We start from the raw sequence: 7417 nt of genomic DNA, 5'->3' as shown, positions 1-7417 counted from the left end.
TGGTAGGGTAGTTTGTTAAAAGTGAAAAGATACTGTCCCAAACTGATCAGCAAAAAGGAAAAAATACTGTAATGTCAGGAAAAGAACATTTAAATCCTTTTCTGCGAGCTGCTCTATGAGGTGGGGTATTTTGTTTATGAAATTTTTATTTCTTTAAAGACAACTAGGTGGCTATTTGCAGTACAGACAGTAGGAACTGGTCTCAGACTGCAGCGACCATTGCAGAAACCCCCTTCTTCTAAAAATACAGATAAAAAGCAAGAACTGTGTTGGGAGACAGAGGATTTTGTCAAACTACATTATCCTTCCCATCCTCAGCCCAGTAAGAGCACTGCTCTTGAAACATGCACCTTTTCTCTTCCTTTACTCCCAAAAACATGGAGAACAGGAGGAACATTGCTGTCTTAAGAGAGGCATCATTGTGTTACAACTGGTACAAATCTTAGTTCTATTAAGGACCAAATCATTGCTGTGTAAATCACAACACAATCTACAAACTGTAACATTAACGGTGCATGAAAAAGGAAAAACTGAAAACATTTTAGTTATAACTGAGTAACTATTTACAATCAGTACGTGAGCTTTAACATATTTTTTTCCAGTTTTCACAGTCTGGGCTGCCAACAAAGACTCTGTGCTGCAGATTTTTAGGTATGACCTTCATTACATACAGCTTTTCATCTACTCTTATAAGCAGGCAATTAGTTAAAATCCAGAAGAGTTAATCTTTCACAAAGAAACACGGTGGAAGAAATGCAGCTCCCTTCACCAAAAAAAATTCTCTGATAAAGTTACTTTTGAAAACATTTAGAAATATTTTCATTGGTTGAATTCTGAAGGGCTTCATTTACATACAATTAATAAAAAACTGTTTTCTTATTTATTTATGGATTCATATCATTTCAAAGCATCTTAAGTCTAGTTTATTAGGTATTTATTGTATTCAGAAAAATTATGCTGATTTTGCTTCAGCTTTCTTGTCAGTATTCTATTCACACTTCCAATCCAAGTGCTATCATTTCAAATAAACCTTAAAGCCTGACTTTGCATAAGCAAGAGAATTTATATGCAATTTTAATGCAAGAGGATGCCTAATTTTGCAAATGCTCTATGCAGGAAGAATCTTAGGAGACATCTGAAATACGAGTATTGACAATGAACTTCAGGTGAGGATTTAGACCTAAATATAAACAGACTCTTCTGCAAAAGCTGAAAACTCATCACAGAATTAACAGATATTTGACAATACTAAACATTCACTCTTCCTGCTGTCTTTTGTTATTTTGCTGTTTATCCCTAGAAGCATTTTTGTGCTCTTTACTACAGTTAATCCTGCTGTGTAACTTGCAAAGTACAAGTCTCCATTTTATCTGTTACTTATCTCAAATGGGTCAAACTACATACAGCTCAGTTAAATTTATGACTAAAAACTACGAAAACCTTAACTGCTGAAAACAACCTATTAAAAAAAAAAAAAAAAAGCAGTTTGCAGTTCAGTCCTCTTCCTTATTTTAGGAGAGAGTTACATTTTTCAGGGCTTTAAACCCAATTAAAAGCAAACAACTATTTAGATGAGACGTTACTAGACATTCGAATGAACTAAATACATCTGCTTACTTAGAAACCAATACCATTTGGGAGAAAGGGAGTAAGCAGATCAACACTTACATAATACACAGCATCTCCCCCACAATACTAATCAAAAACCAAGCAAAGTGACTCAAAATAATGAGCTACAGTAGAATATTTGCATAAATACAGCCAGCGCCGTTTAATGAATGTGATCATCATGAACAGTCAGAAAGAGATGAATACTGACTCAGGGTAAGATGTACAACACGTAATAAAACACAACAGAATTGTTAAAACTTCAATTTTTAAGACACTCGCCTTGAACAAAGTACACAAGTTGAACAAGAGGATTCTTTATAAAAGCCGAGGTCAAATAAAAAAAAATACAGTTTATCTGTGTTTGGACTATAAGCCTAAAACATGCGTCTCAGTTTTTTGTTTAGAACTCAGCCATCCTCACACAAGATGAGGAAAACCAGATGTCACGCTCCGAACAAAAACACACTGCGGAGTCAGACATCAAAACTTTGAAACACTTCAACCTGTCCAACAACCAAGGAACATTATATTAAAACTTGTACGTTTGACATTCAGTTCTAGTAATTAACTTCTGGACCTCCTCAATGCTGGCTGACCATAAATTAGACCATGGGTAGATGCCGACAGAGTCACCATTTGGTGGAGAAAACCCACCTGCCTCCTGATAGAACAAGGAAACACACTCAACGTCAACTATGCTGGAGTTTCCTCCTAATTCATGGCAAACCACTTTCAGATACAGTTAAGGAACACCTTTGGTATACCCATTTGCAATGGGGCTATATTTAAGGGAAATTCTAGTTCAAATAAGCCGTACAAGTTATACTCCTTTTATCTAGCTCTTGCTAAGATACCGGCTAGACAGCAAAATAGCAAATAAATAAATAAAAAAGAAGCAAAAATGCTATTATCACAGCACATAAAAAACACTACCGTCTATGTCATCACTTAACATAGTGCAAAGAACTACTATCAAATATCACAGGGAAAACAAATTCAAACTTCTTTTAGAGAAAGAGTGATCTCATTTTTTTTAAATCGCTTTTTTTTTTTAACATTATGACTAGTAATCTGCATTTCGCTCATGATACGCACACAACAACTCCAAGGTAATCACTGCAAGGTGCTCTGAGCTTCTAAAAAGTTTCAGAGTAACAGCTCTAAACCAGCAAACCTTCTGCTTTTGGGGGGAATAACTTTCTGCTGGAGACAACACTCAACAACCTTCTTTAAATAAACCATTTCAGAAAGCCATGAGGTGACAATTATTTTTATCCCTGCCAAGCTAAACAGTAATGGGGAGGTCAAAAAAATGTAAATAGTCCAGCAGACCATCCCAAACCTTCAGCAAGATAAAAATTAGCTTCTCAACAAGCACACAGTAGGGGGAAGCCTTTGTAGCCAAAACCTAAACCCACAGGCCCATCGGATAGAAGGCATAAACGACAGTGTTAAGACACCCAGTACAAAGTAACTCTGATTTAGTAGTGGGAACTAAAAAGAAAAGAAAAGAAAAAGCCCAGCATGAAACAAGCGTATATACTCAATGCTTCTTGAAACTGCAGCAGCCTTAAGGCTCAGACCTGTAGTTGAAGCTGTTTCAGGGAGTATTCAGACTAATAAATATCCAGCTGTCTCTGCTGAATCCCCACTTTGGTACTGGGAAGACAAATGGAGACAGAAGAAATACTTTCAAGCCCATTAGTCTGAAAGAAGAACAGCACTCACACAATGAGCTAATGCACTTCTAGGCTTTGCAAACACAAGAAATAAGACTCTCGTAAACCGACAATCACCTTCACAAAGAAAATTTCCTATTTTTTGCTAGAATTATCCACAGTTATTAACTTTATGACAGTGATTTGTCCTCCCAGATAATCAACTGACCGTGCACCAAGAGCCGCATGGCTTTCAAGTGAATGGACCTACAAAAGTACATGGAACTTCAAAGCCACTAAAAGATTATTTGATCATAATAGTTCTAATCTACTGAAAACAACACAGACCACTCAGGTTTATTTTTCTTTCCAGAGTCACGTAAACCGCGGCTCAGACAATTTTCTTTAGCTCAGGAAAGCTAACTCCTCAATAGCTAGAAGACAGCAGAACACCAGCAGAACACAACTTACATGTTTCTTAATGCCTGCAAACTCCCCAGTAACTTGGGAGCTTTTCTGCTTCATTAAAAACAGCTACTCAAGACTACACGCTAAATCAAATCCAAGTCAAAGAATCACAAGGAGGATTTTTAAACCTTAACATTCGTGTGCAAAAATAATGGCAAACGTAACCTGAATAAAACATCACCGTGCCCTGGCTTCTGACATGGTGAGAGGAATGAGAAGGAAAAAAAAAGAAAAAAAAAAAACAACATAAAAAGACTTCAGCCTTCTTGCTCACCAGTGACAGCTTCAGAAAGAAGTCCTATTTACACTTACCAAAATAGACCTGGGTCCATCCTTCCAGTCCCCCCATCACCTGGGCAGCAGGTCACACGTCTGGTACTGGTTTTATACCTAGCTCTCACGACTTCAAGTATTTTCAGCTTAATTCGGAGCTCAACCTTAAAGACTGAGGTAAATCCCGTGCATTTGTCTTGAAGTCCTAACTTTTCTCAATTTAAAATGCAGGTGTGAATACAAGCAAAATTAGCAGCCACTCTCAGCAAAAAAAATACTCCACCTTACTAAAAATAAAAAAATAACAGCGCAATAGTATCCTTGTTTTAAGAACAAGTAGAACACATTATATCAGGATAAATTCAAATAACCAAAGGGAAAACTGCCAGCTTATATATCTGCTGTACAGTAAAAGGTGGAAAAATGGGCTGCAAATTTGACTGCTTCAAAGGGAAGATGCTCTACACATACCACCACTCTTTCCAAGGTATTACCCCTCCATGATCCTTGTTAAAAAAATCTATCATTCCTTCTGTTTTCTTGAACCAAGGTCTCCGTATTGGCCCCCTCTTGAAGACAGTTCCTTCTTCAAACGTCACTGCACTCATTCCCTGATCCACCCCCTCCACACCTCTCCTCCCTCCACTCTCCACCAAAATGAGCTTTCACAGAAATGGGACAGCAGCAGAGGAAAAAAAAGCTGGTTTGAAAAATACCAGGCAGAGGATACAACTCCAGTTGTATCCTACAGACCTTCTGAAAACCTGCCCCTGCCACACAAGAAGGAAATACAAAATAATCTTCATTATTATAGATGAACATGTTCTCAGAATGGATGAAGTACTACAGTTCGTGTTTTAAAGAACGTTAGCTGTTAGACACTGAAGAGAGAACAGTCCTATTGATGATCTTGTATTTCAAGAAAATTCCAAAAGAATTAACTGCATTCGTATGAGAAGCGTGCTTCAGCAATTGATGCAAAAATGAACACAGGCACAAAATCAATCCGAGTCTGTGCAAGTTCAAGCAATGTCAGCTATGCAAGAAGTGCTACAAAAAAGAGCGAGTACCAGGAAAGGGTCTGAACTAGAAGACAGAACTTTTCTTTTTAAGGTATAACAAATTCCATTACGCTGACATTACAAAGTTATAATTATCTGCTATTTAACCGATTTCACCAAGCTATGCCATTTGACAACTGAAGTGGTAAGCTCTTCATCGGCTGCATTGAAAAAAAATTATCTTTGCAACTTTGCCTCATTTCCCTCTTCATATGTAGTACTACTGAAAAAAAATAAAAATTAAGAACTCTGTTACAGCTAAGCCAGCCATTTTCAGCTGCCAAACTAAAGTTTAGTTCCATTTTAGAACCGGGAGCCTGTGGATCATAATTCATGCAGTTAAAATGAGGATTACTTGTTGACATGAATTTTGAACAGCCCAAAATAACCCAGTCTTCAAATTTTGGTGGGGAGGAAGGGGCATGAGATTACTGACAGAACGTGCAGCCGCAGTTTAAATGCTTTGCTGCAATTAGTAGATGGCATATCGCGATAAAGAATGTAGTGATTCAAAGTTCTGCACAATTCCAACCCAGTGCAAAACTGATATGGCAAAGAGAAGCTGGAAAGAGAAACGTTAAGACCTAAGTTAATACCACATGAAGGAGCCAGTAAATCTCACATTAAAGTGCCTGTGAGTACATTTGATTATTTGATTGACTGTATTAAAAATAACCTCCCATACAATCAGTAAAGTATTTTTCTACTTACACTTCTGACTTATTTACAGATCCATCTTCCAAAGAACACCAAAGATGGATGGGATTTCCCATCCCCAAGGAATGTCCATATCAAGTGAGGTACAATTAGAATGGCCACACACAAGGCTAAATAAGACTGAAAATGTTCCCTTGACCAACTTTGTGTTTTAACTAGTCTCCAATTTAAGTCATGCTTCTGTGATGAATCCCATTGATGCTTTTCTGCCACTCAGCGTTCCAATTACATTAATATTTTTAATTATACTTCTGAGAAAATGCTAATGGATACAACTCTACAATACCAGAGTATAGCCTCATTGGTCATCTCCATCTGCCTGTCCTTACTTAAGCGGCATAAGACAAGTAAAGGTAATAATTTCTTTTTTTCTTCAAGAGAATTACACCACATTAAAATTAGAGTTTTACAAACCCTGCAAAATGCAACACATCCAAAAGCGTTATTCTCTTTTAATGCTCTGACAGACTGAAATCAGAAGTGATCTTTTGCATATGACACACTAGACTGCACAGCAAGACACCAATTCAACTTGGCCTTGGAAGGAGGCAAATAAAGGCGTTCCAGAACACCCCCTGCTGCTTACCTGCTTCCCCCCATCTCTGAGTAACCACTGAAAAAGGAAAGAAAATTAAAAAAGAAATGGGCTTCACAAATCTCTTCTGCAGTCATCCAACACCAAAAAAAAAAAAAAAGGAAGGAAAAGCAAGACTAAGCACAACAAATCTCTCCTGGGCTACTTTAACACACAATATGGGTTAGAGAAAGGAAGAAGTTAAGGTATTACACAGAAGACATCTCACCTTTCAATTTCTGCATCAACAAACCTATCAACGTGTTAAACTCGCACGCCAGTCTCACCACTGATGGCACAGCAGGTAGCTGGGGAGCACAGACTGTTCAAGCCCAGCACAAAGCCTGTCACACAACCATTTGTTTACTACATCGACGCCCAAGAATTCTAGAAAAAAGTTGCCATTATTGTTATCACCGAAAGTCACCGCAGCAACAAAAAGTTCTCCGCAGCCCTGCTGTGTCTGCCGGGCAGGAGACCCACAGCAATTTTCTCCTGTCACTTCTCCCACCCGCTGCTCTGGGGAGAGCAGGGAGCACGGTGGGGACGCCGTCCCAAAGCGGGGTGGATCACCCGGTGGGCCAGACTCCAATGACTTGGGTTGAGGGTGGAAGGGACACCTTTAGTCATCCCAAAGGAAGGGCCACCAGACACCTCCGTGACCTCCGCAGAGAAGTTTACCTTCTCCTGGCCGGGAGCTGCCGCAGTCTGGGACCGGGAAGGTAGAGTCAGAAAGGCATTGGAAGCGTTCACCTAACTCCTGAATCCAACTTTTTCTTCTTAAAAAACAAACAAAACAAAACAAAAAAACCACCACAAACTTCATCTCGCAAAAACAAGCTCGATTTTGAAATACTTCCCACGCGGTACTTTATTTCTGCTAAAGTACCCACAATACCTGAGACTGTACTACGGGCGGTATCATGGAAGTTGTGCTCTGCAAAACACACAGATCCAAGCACCTATTCCATCAGCTATTCCACCGCGGCACACACCCCCCAAACCGGCCACAGAGATCCAAAAAGCATTTAAAAACCGGCGGGGGGGGGGGGTAG

The 7417-nt window shown here is 38.9% G+C and overlaps 1 protein-coding gene across 2 annotated transcripts in view; it reads right to left on the bottom strand.

Annotated features, from left to right (window-relative positions):
* The window catches only part of ZRANB1 (zinc finger, RAN-binding domain containing 1), a 62073-nt gene that overhangs the window by 54095 nt on the left and 561 nt on the right, over positions 1-7417 (bottom strand). The window lies entirely within an intron of this gene.

Source organism: Calidris pugnax, unplaced genomic scaffold (assembly GCF_001431845.1).
Source record: "Calidris pugnax isolate Ruff unplaced genomic scaffold, ASM143184v1 scaffold89, whole genome shotgun sequence".
Classification (NCBI taxonomy): domain Eukaryota; kingdom Metazoa; phylum Chordata; class Aves; order Charadriiformes; family Scolopacidae; genus Calidris; species Calidris pugnax.
The sequence above is the reverse complement of the archived record's forward strand: the minus strand, read 5'-3'. Positions and strand labels throughout refer to the sequence as shown.